The sequence below is a fragment of the Charadrius vociferus genome, unplaced genomic scaffold (genome assembly GCF_000708025.1).
Source record: "Charadrius vociferus isolate BGI_N301 unplaced genomic scaffold, ASM70802v2 scaffold855, whole genome shotgun sequence".
Classification (NCBI taxonomy): domain Eukaryota; kingdom Metazoa; phylum Chordata; class Aves; order Charadriiformes; family Charadriidae; genus Charadrius; species Charadrius vociferus.
In genome coordinates, this window is record NW_009648573.1 from 417,569 (window position 1) to 439,823 (window position 22,255).

The 22,255-nt window shown below is 39.4% G+C and overlaps 1 protein-coding gene across 1 annotated transcript in view; it reads right to left on the reverse strand.

Annotated features, from left to right (window-relative positions):
• Positions 1-1,369: 1,369 nt before the first annotated feature.
• CDK14 (cyclin-dependent kinase 14) overlaps positions 1,370-22,255 on the reverse strand; it is a 258,218-nt gene continuing 237,332 nt past the window's right edge. The window contains exon 14 of the mRNA XM_009886196.1: positions 1,370-1,555. The gene's annotated coding sequence lies outside the window, so the exon portion shown is untranslated. The remainder of the gene's footprint in view (positions 1,556-22,255) is intronic.

Sequence of the window (22,255 nt, forward strand, 5' to 3'; positions counted from 1 at the left end):
GACTCGTATCCTAGTTGATTAAGAGGCCTTTTGTAGCTACTTGCACATTCAAGGATTTGCCCTTTTGGGTGTTTTTTTTCTTATTAAACACTGCTGGAGTTTAATAAGATGGCAGTAGCACAAATCCTTTTCCCCTCCTTTTAAACACTGAAAGCTAACCAAAGTGTTACCGCATTTCTTAAAAATGTAATTCAATGCATCCAGCAAGCAAAGGATGTCAAATTTATGTGTAGAATAATATTGCCTAGCAAGCATTTCTGTCCGAGCAGGACTATAACTCAACAGCGGTTTTTGCACCATACCCTGCCCTCTCTGAATGCAAAACATTGTACGTGGTCAGGGAAGTTTTATCACACCCCTGAAGACAATGTTGTCCCCAACCAAAATGTAGCAGGGGCTTCCTTTTCTAAAAATCACACAACTTTCTTGCAAAGGTTGCATTTGAATGATTCATTCAGAAAAGCTATCTAAAGACACAGTATCTGGTAGTGTCTTCTGATCAGCTCAGAATACCTACGGAAAATAACTCGAAAGGTGCTTTGGTGTGGAACAGCAAACAGTTTGGGATAAGGAAAATTCTCCACTTTGTTTTGTATGTGGCAAAGTAACATAGCTAGATTTAATGGTTCGTTCAACAAAAGTTTTTCTGTACCTCAGAAAATATCTGCCTTGAATTAAACGGAACCGTGTCATCACCTCTGTTTTCAAGAAAACATTCCAAAAGGTAAATATTGTGAGGAAAAACATACAGATGTTAGCCAAGACCCATAAAAGAAATATTCTTGAGGGGAATAAAAACATAAAGAATTCATTGTATATCTGTCAGCTGCGTACATCTCATCATTTTTGCTTTGTCTTTCTCACAGGCCTATTTTGAAAACTGGCATGCTACATAGCCTAAGCAGAGGAATCAAATTCAGAGTACTGCAGTAAACATGCAATTATTGCCATGTTTTTAAAATGGATATGAACGGTCTGAGGAGATAATGAAAAAAGAAATAACCCAACAACACTTCAGAAATAGTGGCAAGGTGCTGTAATTGTCAGCCGATCAGACAAGTTGGGCTTGCTCTGGCAGAAATAGTCTTCCCACTGGTTGCAAAATATGCACAACGCTCAAAGAAAACACACAGTCCTTTATGCCACCGTTGGCTTTTTTTTTTTTTGTACAGTTGTTACTGCAGAAGTGTGAACACCAAATGTGTTGTCTTAATGTATTTAAGACATTGCTGGTGAAAGCATAAAAATCCTTACAAAGATGCAGCGCTGCAGTGGAAAATCAAACAAAATCAAACACAAAAGACTGAAAGAGTACATGCCATGTATCAGTAAGCAAAAGCTTAATCTTCACATAGTTCTCTGAAATCACAAGGTATCCAAATGCGTGCAAGGTTTTAAATAAATTGCAGGGAAAAAAACAGGGTCTTGCCAGCTTCGATTTTCTTTTGAATGAAATCCACCATAGAGAAAGAAAGGAAACAGGCCGTGGTTCCTTCCTGGTGTCGGCCTCCTCATTAGGTTTTTGTTTCCCTCCTCCAAACTGGTAAATTTAATCCTGTAAGGAAACAATATAAATTATAATAAGCCTCACAAATTGCATTTTTTCATGATTTTTTACTTGGTAAAACATAGGTTAGTCCAAAGCCAGTTATGAAGACACCAGCTCAGAGCGAAGGATGGTCTTCCAAGGCACTTTCAGAGCTGGTATCTCAAGCAAATGAAATTAAACCACCAATGTTTTCAAGGTGGTTACCTAAGTGAGATATATTAATCCATATTCATGTATCTCTGCCCCAAGTGCTAATCCTCAGAGGTGCTATCAGCACTCACATTCTCCACGGAAATTACAGGCAGCCATAAATAAACAATTGGCTCTCCTAAAGGTGGTCACACCCCGTGAATGCAAAGGAAGGTTGCTAAATGCTGGCACAGCTTCAGGAGTTTACAAGCTCTTTTTGCCCCCTTTCTCACAGAGTCCCTAGTGATCACCTTCTCTGCAACGCTTGCAACTAGTTTATGAAAAGATCTCCTCAGGTTTGCTTCCCAAAAGTTATTTGAGGCGCCTTGGGGCACATCATGAACATTGCTGCAAACACAACCAGGTTATGGAGCTTCTTTAGAAACATATTCACCTTTATTTCAGTGTTTTTCTATTAACATCTCCTTTCACATACCAAAAATAAACACTACATCCATAGCTTTGCTTACGTCATCTTTCACTCTGCTGCTGATTCCTGTTTGTATAGGCTCAATGCAGTGATTGGACTTGCAAGAAGGTACCATGACAGTTTTGAGATTTACATAAAACAGGAGGCAGGTTGAGAACGTGGGAAGCATTACTCTGCAACAAAGCATCCAACAACTGCAAGAAGAGCTAGGTGAAGGCTAAGTGAAGGCTAGAGGGACTGGAGCCATTGGAAGGATTTTATAATTAATATCTTTAGCTCTTAATAAATGCCAAGTAATAAAGTGAGACTCTCTGAGAAATTCTGTCTTTTCTAAAGTTCAAAATCTATTTGTTTTACAAGGTTTTTCAAGACTGTAACTACAGACCTGCTATATTTTTAAAATGTAGTTGCAGGAAAACAGTCAGATATGGAGGAACTGTAGTATTTAAGAAAAAGAATGCTGAAATATTCATTGAGTGTGGAACTGGTTTGTATTAGCATGTCCTAAAACTATTTAAATCAAACTGGATGCAGGTGCCAGTGAATCTAGTCTAGCCCTCATTTCCAAAGCAGGAGAAAAACAAGGCATCGGTTTTGAACTGCAGTTTCAAGCATAAAATTTTAATTGTGGCTTTCATCAAAACAGCCTAATCTCTACACAACATCTCACTTTCATAATTTCCCGGGTTTCTGTCGTGGTTCTTGAGAGCTCTTCTTCTGCCCTTTAAGCGCCAGAATACCTGAATTGGATTAACAAAAGCCTGTTCTTAATGATGCGTGGCAGCATCTTGGGCCCTCCTGGAGCTTGGTCTGCCACCTCTTGAGTCCTGCTTGGGTTGTTTCCTAAACGCCTCTGGAGTTTGTGTGGAATGTCTATTCCACATGAAAGTCCCACTTTCCCCAGGGTCTAGGAGCTTGGCTGACACGCCAATAAATCTTGTTTCAAGGAATACATTAGAGTTGATCCATTTAGTTTACCCTTCATAAGCTTAAAAAGAAAAGCAGTGTTTTGAGCATGCGGAGATTCACAACTGCTCAGTGGTCGAACACTGTTGACAATATTCCCCAAATTCCACATTTCCGTTCCTTCGAAAGCACTTTTTAGGAATGACCTTTTTGAACCCTCTCCTTACAAAGAAGCAACTAACCTCCAAAAGCTTCTTCCAATGTTGACCTTGCATTTTCCCCCACCGCCACCCACACTACAGCTGTGGAAGGTGGGCTTGCAGTTTGGAAGCCACATCTGCCCAGACCTAGAACAGCTGGACTGATTTCAGGCTAAGCCCACATTGCTGGAGTTCCAGAGACTGGCATAAGCATCAGGGACATCTAGGATGGTTAACAAAAGGATCTGGACAGATCCTTCCGGATGAGTTACCAAATTGCTCAGAGTTGAGAATGACAGCAATTACATTAATTACACAACTTTTCCTATCAGTGGACCTCAGGACAATTTCTAAAGGAGGTGAGCATCACACTTCTCCCAGGGTTGTGCTACAATTTACCAGTGACAATACCACATTTTCTGGCTTCAAGTTTGGATCTGTAGGCAAAGCTGATGACATGTTCTCCAGGGGAGGGCCTGAGCCTGTGAAATGGGGAATACCTTCATCAGAAGCTTTGCACTTCCAGAATCATGCCCTAGAACATTAAAAGCTTCCTTAGAAATGAACAATCTGACATCTGCTCTGCTTCCATTTAACGCAGAGGGACAAAAACGACTTTTGCATACTGGCAGCCACTGCCAGCACCAATGCAGACCAAGGCTGAACACAGAGGACTAAGAAAGAGTAGCAGAGGTTCCACAAACATGCATGGAAGATTGCAAAGTTTTTTGCTGAACCCCATTTGTTTTCCTGCTCTGGCTCAGTGTAAGGCAGCTGACAGTTTTATGATCACAACTCCACCAGCTCCAGCGTTGCTGGGTCCTGCTATGCCAGTGCTGCAACTGGGGTCACTGGTTTCTTGTGAAGCTGAAAGCCTGTGGAATGGTACGGTGGGCAATGCCACCTCCCACCTTCTGCATAGATGCAAGACTTAGACTAGATCAAACAGTAAACTTCCTGGAAAAGAAGGTGATCTGGTGCCGCGTTTCCCCAGTGGTTCTGGCTGGGGAAAGCTAGAAGACATAGTGGAACTTGGAACCAGGGAACGGCTGGTGGTCACCGCCCCTCTGAAACTGTGTTGAAACGCATTGCCTGCCCAGTTTGAGAAGCCGGTGTGCATGACGGCCCCCAGCTGCTCAGACCACCACCCTAATGGCCAGGTTGTTCTGAGGCTGAGCCCTCAGTTTTGGCTGCCAAGATAATTCCACTGTGAGCTCTGACACAGCGAACAAGCCTGGTGGTTAGGAATATATACGCTGGAAAAATATAATGCTTGCATTTGAGTCCCTAATTCACTGAATGTTTACTGTTTATTCAAAGTAGAGACAACAAATGAAAACCCTTCCCTCAGCCTCAGAGTGCCCTCCTGGTTAGAACCTTCTCCTAGGCAATGGGCAACAGAGGTCTACCGGTCCTGAGGCAGAGGAAGAAACCGAAGATGGATATGCCACTGCAGAGGAGCACTGCAATTGCTGTGCTGTGGGACAGGAGACCTTCTCTTCACTTTGGTTTTGTTTAAGATGAGACTCACTGCATCACATAGACAGCTCCCCTAAACTGGAGGAAGAGGAGGGTGTCTCTTTGCCCACAGCAGAAAATCCACGATAAAACCAACATGAATTTTTAGATTGGTGTGAACCAATCTTTTTATTAAAAAAGCATTGTTTCTTCAGTGGGGCTCCTGAACTGAAACATCAGTTGTTCATGCAACCAAGACCCGAGGCAGAGCCCTCCACACAGTGCTGCCGTTCAGTCCCCAGATGGCTTAGTATTCCAAGTTTGCATTTTTTAAGATGTATTTTAGAAATATCCTTGCTTAGAATTTAATACATTTTCCTGATCATACAAATCAAAGTTTTGCCTGGTGACTTGGCAGATTGTGTTTATGGCCTCTGGTCACAGCTTTGCTTATAAAAGCGTAAATTGTTAAACGGAATATTTACAACTTGTGATTTCCCAAGAGCAAAATAGGTTTCTTTCAGATCTCCTTTAAAAAAAACAAAACAACAACAAAGCCTGAAATGTAACAGACTGCCTTAAAAATGAACTTGTATTTCTTCACCAAAGGTCCAGGTACTTTTGGTTTTCATGACATCTCTACTAAACCTAATAGAAGATTACAAGCAAGTTAATGATGTGCTTGAAATATCAATTGACCTAAATCAAGTAACTCAATTGTATGTTTGTTATCTAGAGAAATCATCTGCTGCGTACATCCTGTTTGTTCCAGATCCCAAATGGGATAAAATAAGGTGTTAACCCACCTTAAAAATGGCAGAGGCCAACTTCAGAATGGAGTAGCTGTTGTTGGAACAGTGGTTTTAGGAAGGGATACTAAAGCTTGTAATTTAAATGTTAATCATACTCTCAAGACAGGAGGCAGAAGAGAGTGACTAAATCCCAAATATTTGTTTTTATTTTAATTGGTAAAAGAATGTCCTTTCCTTTAAAAATGCAGATCACCAATTCAATGCACGCTCCTTTTGACAGCATCAGCATCCTTCTCCAGGTGCTTCTAATTTTTTGTATAAATTATCACATAGGGTGGAGCTGTGCTCCTGCCGAGTCCTTAGCATGTAAAGCACACGCAGAGTGCAGGTCTATTTATGTTGCAGCTGATTTAGCATTATTATAAGAGTATTCATTCTACAATCCCAGATTTAAAAGAAAAATGCGAGCTGACAAATGGAGCTGCTGTATTCTCTATGAGCTGAAACATGGGGGTATTTAAGATCATCAACAATATATTCTTTCTGCTTCTCCTTCCACCACACACACCCCCACCACAGATACGGTTCATTCTCTCTCTAAAAAAAGTATACCATTAACAGGTGATTTTTCCCCAAACCTTTTATTCCTATCTTTGTTGGGGAAGTCGTTTTAAAAAAGCCAACCAAACATTATCAATACTGTTTGCACTCAGATAATATCTACATGCGACTCGTTGCTATAAATATTAATTAATTGGATCGCCAATACCCATAATGCAACTTTATTTTGACCTACATGCCCTATGAACTAGATATTTTTTGGATTCAATTTTCTTAAAACCAACTGTCAGCATCATGTGATGGAAGAGATGAAAAATGAAAATGAGCGTTCCCGCTGTGCAGGTGAGTGACCTGTGGGAGACAGCTCTGCCTGCTAGGATTTTTACACGTACCATCAGACACAGACCAATTGATTAGATCATCTTATACCCGCCACCAACTAGGCTCAAGAGACTAATTAGAGAGAGTACTGCCTGCGCAGGCACCCCATTGACACCTAATTTGCTCAGCCAAAGCCTTTGGGGAGAATGTATTATCTCTGCAGCTGCACTTCATGCATTTCTGATTTGAGGCATAAGCAAGGAGTACTTCTTCACTCTTTTGAGCAAACTGAGTATATAAGCCCTTAAGTGCTAAATACAAGCAGACAAATTAAATCTGGCCAGCCTCTCATAAATTCTTTTTCCCCTTCAAATATATATACGCATGCACACATGTCTTATTTTATATCTGTGTCTATCATACATGTGCACAAATGCAAACATACAAATAATGTGTCCGTATTGAGTCTGAACGTGTGCGGATAGCACGGGTACATAAAGACATTTCTATAAACATATGCTTTAAAATATGCAATTGTTACACTGTATAGAGTGCTCTCTTTCGCAGAGAAGTTACACTTCTGTGAGCTTTAAAAGAAATGCAATTTTTCTAATATATGAAAAATAAATGATCTTACTAATTCTATACTATTTCTAATATTCTATTCTATACTATTTCTAATATATGAAAAATAAATGATCTGCAGTATTGTTAGCTCAGGCTCTGAATTACCCCGTGGACAAGGCTTACCAGACTGCTGCCTATAAAGTTGCTCTGCGTATCTTCAGAGGTGTTAGTTCAAAGATTATTTCAGTATACAGCCTAGCTTTGTTGAAAGCTTTTCTTCGATGGACTATACCTTGTCTGTGGTTTCCTGAGGAATACTGTTCACTAAGGCTACATATAAGATTACTAAAATTGCTTTCCACTGGGCTTGAGTTTTATCTAGTTATCCATGCCCCAAAATACACAGGAGAGGCAAGACTTAAGGCTGTCATTAAAAATTTATGAGGAAAAAAAAGTTGACACTAGAAAAACTATGATTTTTTTACAAACTGAGAAGGGTTTGAAGAAAATATTTTCTGCTATAGGCTGGTATGTGGTTCCTGAACTCAAGCATCTTGTAACACACAGGCAAATGATAGATTTGCATCACTTCTAAAATAGCACTGAAACAAAATATCTTTTTCCCTGTGATGCGTCTATGAAACAACCTTCAGGAGTCGAATGAAGCTGAATAATTGCAATTTAATTTCAGCTTGTGCCAAAGCCCATGTTGACATGGTCAGTTTATAGTGTCAACTTGGGATCCTGCACTGCTGTAATTGAAGAACATCCTCACCTTCCACCCCTCACACAGGCCACATCTTTTCCAATTCACTTTACATTTCTTTAGCAATATTTAATCTCATTTAATGTTTAAATGGCACCTCTGGATTATCTTCACAACTGTTGGCTGTTCATCTTTCACAGATGCAGTACAGTATGGGATACTTATACATTAGCATAATAACTACTATCAGTCATTAAAAGTGAACCACATTTGACAAATAAGTAACCAAGCATTTACTGATTAATTTTTCCTACTCTTTTCAGCTGTGTCTTAATTACTGCATTGGTATCCTTATCCGCACTGATCTCCCAGACTCTGTCTTCAGGGATGAATATTACTGTATATTCTTGTCCACAGTTCTAACCTATGAATCATAATAGAGATTATATATAGACAAGTTCCTGTTTTCAAAATTCCTTTTCCCACAAAGACTTTTTCACAGATGAACGTTCCCTCTGAGCAGAGCACTGCAATGCCAAATAAAGGGATCTGCATATGGGAGGTGATTGCAGTTTCAGGGTGGGTGCGAGGGGATAACCCTGAAAGAAGTGAGTGCTAGACAAGGACTGCAAACTAGTCATAAAATAAAAAGTTAGAATAGTAACATGATTATAAACTGACTGATTTTATGAGTATATGTACATTAAATAAGTGACATAACCTTTTTAAAAGTGAGAGGCCTGAGGCACAGTGGATATGGGGCTGGAAAGCAGAAACCAAGAGTTTGGCTGAATGTGACCATAGGAAAGTCACTTTATCTCTTATAACCTCTGTTTTGTTACAGGGGCTCTGTTTTATATCCCAGCCTCTGGGTTTAGAGTGTGTCCCCAGATGAATGTCCAATTTTAGCTGGAGCCACCAATAGTTCAAGTTACATAAATACAGTTAAATTTAACAAAAAAGCAGTATTAGAACAGCCGCAAACTTTGGAAGTTGTTGATATTCTTACTTGGACTGTGAGTTTTCCAAATTGTACCTTTATGTACAGTAAGAGTCCAAAATGGAAGTCCTACATCACCTAGGACTTTGTGAACATGCATCCAACAGCCCAGTGTGGGTGGCTGATTCTGAAGAGCAAAGACTTACCCTCAAATTATACACCAGTTGCTAAGTAGCATGTACGCATATCAATACCTGCAAACTCTCTCCAAAATATTCTAATGAATTCCTTCATAGTATGTCTTTCTAGGAAATAAAGGAATACAAGTCCTGATCCTCACTGTAATATATTTTATTCACAATTTTTGCTTCCAATGATATTTGATAACATGAGTGGTTTCACAGTTGATTTGTAGGTATACCTTTAATTTTTGAGTGGCTGTGGTAACTTCCAAATTAGTTTTCTCTGAGTCTTTCAGCAAAAATTCTTTCTTACCCTAGCTGGCCACAGCTGAAGTTTTTTCTTTGAGTTGAGAACAAAGTCCACAAAGCCTTTTACAATTACCATTTGAATAAGGCTTCACATGAAAAATGGCCAGGACTGAATCTACTACATGTCTTCTAGTTTTCGAGAATAAAGCACAGTCCTCTGTGAGTGAGCTCTGGGAAAACTAATACTTCAGACGAAGATAACTACAAAAATAGCGGTGTTATTGAGCTCAGTATAGTTTGCAAGCAAAGCCATAGAAACCTTATTAAAAACAAAAAAGCAAGCTGAGGATTTTGGTACACATCAAGACCAGAAAAATATTAGTGCTACTTGTTTGCAAGAACATACTTCTTAGACCTGACAAACAGCCAAATCCTTACAACTTCTTATACCCTCCTTTTCCAAAGGCTTCAGGATTGAGTATGTTAGTTATATTTTTAAAAGCTTAAAGATTCGTCTCCTCTGACACTGAATCCCTATAAAGGCATGACTTTTCACTCGTGATTCTATCAGTAGAAAAACTGAAGGATGTTAACTCAAAGATTTTCTAGATTCCAATACACAAGTAACCCAAACAAGCCTCCCTCTTTCTTTCCCCTGATTAACGTGATGTGTCCAAATTGTTATGTTTCTCACCCTGATAACTTGTAAAAAAAGCCTGTCAAAGAGGAACTGACTGAACATGAACTGGAGAAATGCTGTGTCCCTGGATCTATAATAAGAGAACCTAAACCTACAGTTTTTGCCAGCGTTTGACACAATGGGATCCTTATCTCAGCTGTAGCACCAGCTCTCTACACTGAAACAGATAAGTAAATGCTATGCCAGAACAAAATTTGTAGATAGCTTAATTAAAACATCTGAAAGAAAAAGAAAAAAAAAAAAAAGAAGAAAAGAGCCTATCAGTTATGGCTGCATATAACAGAACTCAGAAAAGGAAATACCTGTTGGAAGATGATATGCAGCCATTAATGCTCTGGTTAACAGGTTTATTACTGGTTTGAACGCCTCTCTGGAGAAAGGGAGCACCATGAAGAGCTGGTGAGAGTGTCCTCATTGCACACTCTTGCTAAACCGAACAGCCAAAGGGGCTGGAGATTCAACCCCAAGCAACTGGGCGCAAGCGAGCTGAGCTGTGGTACCTACCCTTCCACCACCTCCCATCTTTGTGGCAGAGCCAGCTTAAGAAATTCCCCCTGCCCGCAAACCTCACTCCTTATTCCTGCCCTGCAACTTGTGCCCCTGTCACTCACCCTGATAAAACTGTCTGTGGGACTCCCTTCACGCTGGATCACTAAGAGCATCAGAAGTGGGATTATTTTTAACATAGATCTTCTCAGTGATCCACTTCATCTCAAACTTATAAATAGGTGCACCAGCACAACTAACAGGATTGGAAACGGGTGAGGGAGGAGAAAGGAACTGCCTGGATAACACTAGGGAGAAATTTATCATGCTGTTTTTGCCTGTAAAGACAAAAACATGGGATTACCTCCTTATTTTTCATCAACAGCAGTTCCCCAATGCATTACTCATAACAAAGCTTCACTTTCTAAAGTCTGAAGCCACTTCCCAACTCACAAATGGCTAATTATTTTCAGGTATCCAGAAACACAGTGAAATCTGCCTTAGCTGGCCACATAATGACCCTCTAATTAAAAAGGAAGAAAACCATGCTCAAAAGATCTGGGAATACCCGTAAGATTGCCTAATAAGGATAATCTCCTGTACATGTTTCAAGGGAACAGCAAACAAGAGATGGCTGAGAGCCCACGCTTCTGACTGAAAGTTCCTTGGATTTTTTTGGTTGGTTTTCATTTTTTAGCAATAAAAATATGTTGGCCTGCCAACATATCAAGGAGACGTTTAGCAGTTTGTGAAGCTTCGAGTCATATTTCACTGGAGTTCAGAGACTTTAGAAGGGATAGAAAAGCTTCAGATTCTTTAGAGATCTGTATCTAGCTTTGAATGAAGAATACAACCCTGGAGTTCAGGGAGAGCAAATCAACTGTGCCCCAACCTAAATATCACGAATGAAACTTATTGACTGCCAGTCTCAAAGGACTGATGGTCACTGTTGTTTATCAACTCGAACCTAAGCTTATTTATTCTATCTGAAGCACAACAGTTGACCAACTCAAAAGCCAAATGAGATAATGTGCCTGCCCATCTCCCTCCTCCCCCCCCCATCTAACGTAACAACAAGTAAATAACTTCAGAGAACTTATTCGGAAATTTATTCCTGGTTTTCCCTGTCATGGATTTTATCCCCAAAGCAAAGTCTGCTGGAGAAAATGACATATGATAGACTAAATGCCTGCCAGATGACTCATTAGCATTCATCTCCTCCTGAAAATTAAGCACTACCTCATGCAAAGATTAAAGTATCCACAGGTACTTAAAAATAGGGCATTTTGTATACATATGATTGTTAATATTAGCCAAGTTACATCTTGAGAGATAGGTGCTCTTGGAACAAATTTAATGCTTCTAGTGTAATCAGTGCAAAGTAGCTATGGCATAGTCTTGAGATGGGTGTGGACCATTTTGCTAGTCAGCTTACAGAAACAAAGATTCCTTGGAACTTAAAGATACCTCTGCAAGGGATCACAACACTATAAACTACCTTAGTCCTCACAGATATATGCTAAACATTAAAACAAAATGTGAATGTTTATCATTACCAAAATAATTGTAGTAGCCTGAATGTACCTGCAGACAGTTTGGAATTAAGTTATGTTAGTCAGTTCTTCTTTGGAGAAGAGAGAATTAATGTTCAGATGGAGAAGGAAGAAGAAAAAGGGATGAGTAAACTAAGGAAAAAAAAATCAATTTCTCACCTGTATTTTTATTTTCGTTAGTGTTTTTCCAAGAGTTTTTTTCCAAAAAGGAGAGTACTTTTCAAACCAGCATGGAATTCTTAATTAGTTGGAATGTGGAGTTATGAATGCCTTTGTTTTAGCTTGACAGGACAGACATCACTGCAGTCGCATTCTGGATAGCAAACAACCTTCCAGCTAAGCACCATCTGGTTATACATTCTATTTGCTGCTGTGGCTTTTCAGAGACTGAGCATCATACCAAAGTGGTCATGTCAATTAAAATACATTTTTTAGCACAGCACTGCAACCCTTAAGCACACATAAAATTAGTCAGTATGTAGACCTCACATGCTGAATCAGAAGGATCTTTCCCACAATTATAGTATATTAAATTAATGGCAAGTTTAAGTAATAGACGTATTTAAATTTTGGAATATATTTCCAAATACCATTATGTCGAAAGCTCTAAGGCTATGTGTCCACCCATACCATGAATGCCATATAATGGTATTGACAGAGACATCAGGAAGTCTATGGAGTTGACCTTTTCAAGCCTGAATTGTTTCCCAACCCACCAGTTCTGAAGACTAGAATGGGGCAGGGGAGAAAAAACCCAGTTTAGGAAATGCAGCGATGTCTATATGGAACATTGCTTGCCTCCGTGCTCATTCTCTATAGGCTCTGCTAGTGCTTACTGATTACTGTTATGCAGTCCTTTCGCCTATACAACTCCCAGTTGGGATTCTTGCTGAAAATCTATGACATTAGAAATAGTTACTGGCAGCTTCGGGCCAGCTGCGTTTTTCTCTGCCAGTTCCATTTTTACATACAAAACCATAAGGAGGGCTGAAACAGAAATATTTCCCCAGTGCGGTCTCCATGGCATTAAATGGAAAAAATGTTCCAGGATTGGCATCTCTACAGAGCATCACTACAGCAATTAGGATATACTATCTAGTACATAAAGAGATCACAAAGCAGCTCAGTGATTTTATTTCTCAGAGTTCCCACTCTGGCTGCGGTAAGAACGTTTTCCACATGTATGACTAAGATGTTCAAATATAACGCATGGTTTTGGGAAATCCAACATGAGATACTTCTCATAGACACAACTTTTAGAAACCCTGCAGCATCCAGACCCTTCGAAAATCAGGCCTCTTTCAGATATTACAGAGGCTTCCCTTCCCCCCTCTCTCCCCCTCCATATTGTTTTTTGAAAGACTTATATGTTTTTAAAAAGCAGTCTCACACACTTGAGAGGCTTCATACATGTGGCAGAAATAGATGTCAAATCAGGTGCAACATACCCTGCATTTTGTGGTATGCAAAGACAGGGAGCATAGTAAAATGGAGTACTAAAGGCTTTTCTTTCACTGCCATAAGCATCAGTTTTCTTGTAACTGCAAGAAATACTTAATCTTTTTTTTTGAAGCTCCATTATAAATGTAAGGTTTTGCATAGCTCATTTAAATAGTTTAAATGACACGAGGTTAAGAACAGGAAAGCTTTTCACCAAAGGTGGTTAGTCCTTTTCAAAGATTTCATATTATTTGAAGCTTACTTTCACCGCATTCTTTTACCTTGGCTGCTTCCCAAGTGGGTATAAGTTAATTAAATAGGATTTTGACCCTTTAACCTTCCCTATAAACTGCATCTTTACCTAACTCTATTTAAATAAATCAGATAAAAAAACAATCATGTAGCAGACTATGTATTTTTGCAGCTGCGGAAAAAACAAACATGTCTATTAAGCTTATTTGTAAGTACTTAGTAGTCAAAGCAACAGCCAAGACTCATGGATGATTTTAATTAAAATAAATCTGGGTGGGCACATAAATTCATTTATGATGGCTTTTCTGAAACTGAAACTTCTCTAGCATTACTGAATAGCACTGCACTACAGTAAGTCCTCATTTGTTCGTGGTGTCTGAAGTTCAATCCGCTTGATTAGCTTGTATTCGTTTTATGAGCCATAAAGCATAGGTAGCCTCTATGAAAACTATCAAAGATACGAGGCTGAAAACTGTTACAGGAAAGGACAGAAAGAAGGAGAAGAACAGATGGGCAGATAATAACAATACAGAATGATACCCAGCATTTCCATAACAGACATGCTCTGGGTCTAATTATCAAAAGAAGGTGAAATAGATGCACCAGGAGAACATCGTGTTGCTGTCTACAAGTGAGACTTTCTGTATACAATTATCCCTTTTCACCTTAAATACAGGCTTTTGAATAGAAACACTGCTGATTATCTCAGATTATGAGACCCTCCAAAAAATGGTAGCCTTCTTTTAATTTCATCCAGAAACAAAATATGTTAGGTATGAAGGATGACAACGGTTAGGTATGAAGAAATGAGCAGCTAGCTCGCTTATAAAGAATGAAGAAAGACTTAACGCTGCCCCTTTGTGCTGAAGTGATGTGTTCAGGTCTCTGCATAGGCTGTGACTAAGAGCTGCCACCGGAGCCTGAGCACTGATCACATCTCTCACCCCCAGCAGGGACTTCATAAATTGAGTTCACCACAGAATGAAATCCTCCTAAAACGTGGGCCTTTGGTTTTATATACTAATATTGATACTATCTAACCATCTTGCTGGTGCATTACGTTCTGATTCTGCAGCCATTTGGCGATAAATACACACATATTCAAGAGCGTTACATTTTGATTATTGATTGGGACATATTTGCCCGTTTTCTGACACTTCTCTCCACCAGTCATCTCTGAACTAACAGCAGGAAGGTGACAACAACAGTCACGTCATGCATAAGAAGCCCCTCACCGCTGAGAGGAACAGGCACAGGCAGGGAGGCAGACCCGCACACCGACTCCCATCTTCTGAGGCACAACTGCTCTCATTACAAGTGCTCGGGGTTTTTTAATAGCATCACACATCATGTTTTGTCCACCTTTGTCAAAATACATTAGATTGGGGTTGCTACCACGCACAGGCTGTGATTACAAAGATCAATAGGAACAAACTCTTCCATTTTTCACATTGCACAGAAGTGGGTCGTATACTCTCACTAGCGAGGTTTCCTCTTCCTCCCTTCACTATCCCCGAAACAAAGGTTCCTAAAGTAAGGTCTAGCAATAGAGTGTGCCCAAAGTAAAAAAAAAAAAAAAAAAAAAAAAAAGTGATTAAAACCAGCAGTGGAAATTCTGGAAATTACAATAAATAGCTTAAAGGCATGTCAACAGCCTGTAACTCTCTCTCCTCAGAACATATTTATCCCTACAAGTAATAACCGCCAATAACGGTACTGTAAACTCAGAGAGATACATACTTTGTGCTTTGAAAGGGCTTTGCATAGAGTTATTTTAATTATTTGCCTTATATAGTAAGTGGAGAATGAAAAAGCGATTTCTGAAATAAGAAATGTTATTGTTAACTCACTAATCTCAGCTGAGGGACTTAGGGGCAGTCTGGTTTCTGAAATATCTTTGAGCTTTTTTTTACAGAATTGACTAAGTTGGTGGTATCCCTGTCACATGGATTTCAATCCAAGGCACCAAAACTTCCTTTATGCAGAAGTACAATAGACAACACTGGATGCTGAAATCATATCCTGGAAAATTTTAGAACACTAATATTTGAAACAGGAGATTTTTATTAATTTGAAGAAGTTAATTTTTCATTTGTAAATGCCTATTTATGAGGTGATTGAGTTTAGAGTTGATGTATAACATACGCGCTACGTTATTTATTTTTCAAACATAAAATACATATCCCCACTGTTTTGAGAAACTGCTGACCCTTAAGAGTCAAAGCAAGGGCTTGATTTCTCTCCTTTGATTCTGGAGGCCCACAGATGAGGGGGTTATGAGCTTCCCCGTGTTTTGCTTCTTGACATTCAACACGCTTATGGCTTGAGACCAACAGAGTAGCTGGGGGCAAAGCAGGTATCAACACATAGGTAGAGCAGCCAGGGGGACCTCGGGACAACGCCGAGGTGACGGCCATCGAGCTCAGCGTTGCAGAGCAGCCCAGGAAGGCAGTCTGCAGCTGAAGCCGGGCAACCACACAGCTACAAACTGCCAGGTTTCGCAGCAGAAGCTGCTATAATATGGAAATAGATTCTTACCCTCCAGGCCCATGTGTCATCACACCAAGCTAAGCTGAAGCTGCCAGCTAAAATGGGCAATTTCACATGAACTTGGCAGGGTGATTGCCGACACAGAGCTTGTTTTCCACTGGTGCCACCCACTCTGCTAATCCAATTCTGCCTCCTGATTTGCTTTTAAATAATAATGAATGCAGCAGACGGGAGGGGAAAGTGTTCCTGGCAGTTAAGCCAGCATGCGAGTGAGGCTCTTTGCTTTCCACATATCTTGTGCAAACTAGCTCTAAACGCAATGTCAAGTGATTAAAAGTGGTTCAACGAGAAAGCCAGGATTGCCATGTTCTCAGTCATTCAAACTTTTACCAGGACAGGCAGGCAAACAAAACAGACAGAGGATAACATGTTGAAAGAGAAAGAACCGACTTTCATAATGTTAAACTTTGATAAGGAGAGGGATGGATTTCTCTTCCCATTCTTGCAAATGCCATTTTGCTTTTTTGGGGTGGAGGGAATAAAAGGGGGGCTAAGCACCAGAGCAATATTAAAAATACCCTTTGAGTCAAACACGCAGTGGTCAGGACAGGCACTATCGAGTGTAATCCCATGGCTGACTCTGTTTTGACAAGGAAAGGGGAAACAGGCTGAAGCACCAGGTTAGGGCATAGGGACGTGACTGTCGAGACAGGGGGCTGAAGGAGACACGGAGAGGCAGAGGGCAGACGGCAAAGAGCCTACAGCCAGGAGGCTGCACGTCTTTTCAGGAGTGGCAGGAGGACCTATTATTCCTGGGTCACACAACATTTATCTCCTGTCCAACAAACAGCAGGTAAGCTTGTTTGCACAGTGCACCGTGTTTTCTCTCGTGTCAGCCTGACACAGAGGATAATCACCTCCTACTGCTGCCTACTGGCCTCACACTGTGGGTTGAAAGGTATGAATCCCGCTGACAACACATCTCGGCGAAGGTGAAAGAAGGCATCGGTATGATGCCATACACCGAAACTTTTTTCTTTCCCTTCCTCAGTTTCTGAAAATTTGGGAAATCACAACTCTTGAAAGGAGTTAAAAATGCTTGTGCAATATTGCATCTAATCCCTTCTGTATCTGTAGTAGTCTTTAATGTGATCATTTTCTTGCCCCACATTCACTGCCACATTCACTGCTCAACCTACGTGCTGCTTCTGTAAGACAAAGAGTTTTATTGAAAATAAGATCCTTGACTCCTTTATTGTGGAAGTTGGAAAGTCTCAAGTAAGTTGAGCTGGAGATGAGAAAAAGTAACAAAGTTTCAGTTGCTGAATGCCTAGAAAGTTGCATTTGAGTCCTGCTTCTGCCATAGCTCCTACGTGATGCTAGAAAAGTTTTATCAGAGCTCCTACATGATGCTAGAGAAATTATATTAACCTATTTTATGTAATTTTTTTTTCTAAAGAAATTCACTTGGCAATTCTCATTTTCTGTATAATCCAAGATGATTCCTGGCTTGTGCTGCTGATATAGTGAGCATACATTGCTCCAACTGAGGTCAATGCAAAATGAAATCCAATCTGAACGTATTAAGCAGTAAAATATGCTAGGAGCTCTGAGAAATCAGGCAAGAAAAATTGATTTATTTTTAACAATTCCCATTTTAATACCTGTGCCTCAGCTCCTCGTGTGTAAAATGGACACCTCCATACCATCTCAGCTCATGGAAGTACTGTGAAGGTGGCTTCCCAATGCTGGCAAGGACCTAAGATACAATGCATGACAAAAAGCCACCATGGAAATTAATGATTCTGTATCTGGTGCAGGCTATGGATGCTGTTGCCATAATGCATAGGATCAAACATTGAATGATGAAAAGAATCATTAACTATCCATCTGTGTTCACAATCCATTATCCTGTAAAAAAGTGATTTGAGGTCCCAAAGAAATAATAGTATATGGTCCTGCAAATGAAGACTGCAGATGAATGCATAAACTACAGGTGCAGGAAATTAAATTTGAAACTTTAATTTTTGTATTATTTCCTAACTACTGTTTGAGTTTGCCACTTTATATTAAAGTTCTTGAAGCAGACATTAGGAAATGACGGTGTTGCTAAGAACTAATGGTACATCTTCCCAGTTAGTGACAAATAGGATGAAGAGATTCGTAATATGAAACAAAAGCCTGGCTCAGATTTACTATCAGCTTCTATGTCTTTCAACTGAAATATTTTGTCTGGTTTGATGTTGCAAGACCACAGTAACATAATTTGAGACAGCAACCTTTGATAATGCAGGATAACAGATATTCCATTGTGTAAAATTTATGATCTCTGTTTTTCCATCTAACGTAGGGACTGTAGCATATGCCTTCTAAAAACTGAAAGAATTTCACACAGGCATCTGTACTGGCCTGTTCTTCGTACTAATTAAATTAGTTTCCTGTTGAGTAAGTAAAATACTGGCAGCCAGGAACAGTTGGGGAGACAGCTCAGAGGCTTAAGCACTGAACCATGAACTTTTCTGTTTACTACAATATTAAACAAGTAGACACCCTTGCTGACATTATGGGGAATGAAAGTCGATTCTGTTAAGATATTTGTTTCATTACTGTTCGTGAACTACTGATCTTCTTAAAGACAGATTTTTAAAGATACAAAAGGTATTTCATTTGATACAGTTAACTAAATAAATGTGTTATTTGGTTTAAAAATACGTGTGTCAAAGTGAAAGCTGAATTTGAACTTCAGATCTAAGGGGTCAAAACTCAGAAGGGAGAAATAAGTCAAACAGCCACCCAATAACCCAGCCTCATCTTGGGCTCCGCACCTCCACTCTAATGATCACAAAAGTGAAAACTTTATACAACGCACAGATCTTCGGCCCAAGCACCTCACAAGTGGTGTTGACACCTTGAAGGATTAGGGCAAGAGACATCACGTCTCTGATCTTCTATTCTAGTGGCTTTCAGCAACTGCTGGAGAGTTTGCCATATGTATAAATAAAGCATAACGACAAAGCAGCACATGCAGTATATGAATGGGAGACCTAAATATCCATCCTTACTTCGGTTTCATTTTTCCTGGTAATGTAAGAGCTCTTAAAGTATTATAAATTGTTTACATTAAAATATACATGCTTACCACACTACATATACACTGAGACTTTGTGTGCATATATTTAGCTCAAAGCTAATCTCCCAGTAAAAGCCCTTTCTGAAAATAGAGATTTATAAAAAGAAACACTGATAAACCTTCAGCTATAGGGACTCTAGTGGTCACTGCAAAACAGCACTGCAACACAAAACCTGTGTGATTTTGTGGATCACCCCATAAATCTTCCTTTGTCCCATGAGTTTAGGTTTTCAGCCAAGAAAAACAACATTCTTCATAAAATTAATGAAAACAAGCTGCTCTTTGCCTACAGAAAAAGATTTTTCTTAATTACATTTTTTGCTTTGAATCATATATCCTGTAGTTTGATTAAATCCTCTTAGAAGTCAACTAAAAATTAGAGCTTTGCAGCGTGAACCTCAAAGGTGGTGTTTACTTGGAGAATATAAACCCACTGTGCCTTTGGAAGCTGATATTTAAAGCAAGAATAAGAGCAATATGCAAGACACTTTTTATTATTTTCATTATGTCACTGCATAAATTTATTTTCAGGGCTTAGAGTTTGCAAAGAAATATGATCTGGCCAATGTACTTATTAGAAATAAATGGGCTGTATAAATGAACATAGATAAAGCAAGAATACTGGAATTCTGGCTAATCCCTTGAGGCAGTAAATCAGGATTTCTAAAGCATTTAATGCAAAATATCTGCATCAAGGGGTTAAATATATAAAATATGAAAAGTCAAAGACAAGAACTAGATTAAAAGGTTACACAGAGACGGTGCTGAAAAAACTGGAGCCTGCTGCTAAATAGATATCCAACAGACATTTATTTAGGTTCATTGGCTGCAGCAGCCGCTGGCATACTCTAAATGAACTCATACAGCAAACAAAAATCAAATTCTAGTGACAGTCTTTGATCATCTTTTAGTACCAAAGCAGAAAATTTCCTTGCAAGAACCAAGCTACGTGGACATGATTAAGCTAATGCAACTAATTGCCCTAACTGAAAAATAAAAATGCCAGTTGTGTATAACCTCGCTGCATCCTTATGGCCTTGGTAGTTCAGATGAGCCCCGTATCCTTCCTGGCAGACTGAGTCTAATCCCCAGTGGAGACAGCAGACAGTGAAAAGACATCACTTATTAATTTAAGCACTAATTGAATCAGTTCCTGTTCACCTGAAAATCTCCCTCCACTGCAGAGCGGAAACCAGTCCAAAGAGCTAATTTTTTGCCAGACTTAGCTTGTAATTCAGACTGAAGAACAATTTTCTTTCACTCTGGCTCCCAGTGCTTCCATGCACAAAAAGTCTTCCAAAATCTTGTCTGTACGTAGTACTGAAGAAGAGCTGCTTAAAAATGCCAGAAACCCCAACCGCTCTAACCAATATGAATGAATACATTGCTCATGCAAGCAGCATGTTCCCTCGGATTCTCTGTGCAGCAGATGCATTCCTGACACGACTGCAACCGTCACCCACGACCAGTAAGCGTTGCCTCCAAAGCTCAGAGGTGCACTTTGTTGTAAGTTATGAAGCAATATGACATACCTTGATATATATGTATTTCTGCATTTCTGCACACACATGGATAAAACTGAACTTCATTGTTTTACTGCCATATGAAGACTGTAGCCCTGACCCTTTAAGGGACTCCATGCAAAGAAACCGGTACCCACGCAGAGCTTGTTTGAAGTCAATGTGGTTTTCCCAGTGGGAGACAGGAAGAGACGGGAATTGCTGAGTTAAATTTGTGTATTAGTATTTTCAACATAAATTAAATACTTGCAGCTAAAGCAATAAATACTGAAATCCTACTACACATTGATACCTTTTAGATCTTTGGGAAGGCAAGTGACCTCGATCCTGACTCTGTCGTTCTCAGCTTAAAAGTTTTAAATTTTAAAGGAAATTTGGTCCAGATTGAGAGAATTCCTATTCCCCACACTGGCACCTCCAGAAACTTCATTTGCTTCAGTAGGTCTTAATCACATCCCTAAAGCTAAATATTTGTTTGGCTACATTCCTAAATTGAGGTTTGTATGAATAGGAGATGAAAAGAGACTTTTCTTTGTATGACAAATTACACTGCTCATCACTTTTGTTCAGCAAGGTCATATCAAATACTATTTCACAAATCAAGGAACACCCTCACATTCCTATGAAGAGATGCAGAGGATTAGCTCTTGTACACATCTTTTTCTGTCTGGGACAAGGCTGGCAGAATTTACTAAAACTCTGAATGTGGTTAATATGTACATGTTAGACCTTTTTACCTTAAAATCATAGTATAAAAGTTAGTTCCAAACAGCAAAGTTTTCTTCCTTTTCCCACCTTTTTTTTTTTTTTTTGTTAAACATACACATCTATATTACACTCAACATGAAGTCGTTGAAATGAACATTAAAATGAACATCTACTTTATCTCTTGAAAGCTTTGGTACCCTAAAAATGCGTTTTAACAGGCTCTTATATCTTGTTTTAATGTTGTTATCTGTCTGCAGAGTACCCATATTACTAAGATGTTGTCAAATCCTAGCCCAGCTGAGCAAGCTTTAGGGCATTTTCTCACTTGTTATTTGGCTTCTTGATTCTCTCTCACGCACAGAAAGAAACTATCAAAAAATGCTCAGGGAATGGCTAATAGTCTCAAAGCTACTACTTTAAGGGAAGATATTGATAGAATTAGCTAACACATCAAAAAATGTGTGAGCTGTAAATTGTGAATTGTGCTCATTATGCACACATTTTACTTGTGAGCATTGGCTATTATGATTACCATACAGTTGTCAAAACTCATTGTAAAATGGCATTCTTTTGACAACCCAGTTTTACAGTGACACTCAAAAATATTAAATGAAGACACCAGACAAGGACTTACTTGGGAGAAGCAAATCTTGAAAAAAAGGACACTTTAATCACTATTTTTATTCATTTCACAAAGCTGATACCTTTACTCCCATGGATCTGAACGAGTGTGTGAACATACAGGGAACATGCTATCACGACACTGCTAATTCATTTGGATCTGACCTCTGAGGAAGAGTTTGTGTCATCGCGGAGCAAAAGTGCTGGTAAAACATTTGTCTAGATAAAAGACCTCAAGCAGTTAACCTGCTCAGCAGAGGCAATGCAACCGAGCACCAGGATAATGACCTCTACCCAAATGGGGAAGGTACGTCAATCTAACACTGTGACAGCAAGACAAAAGAA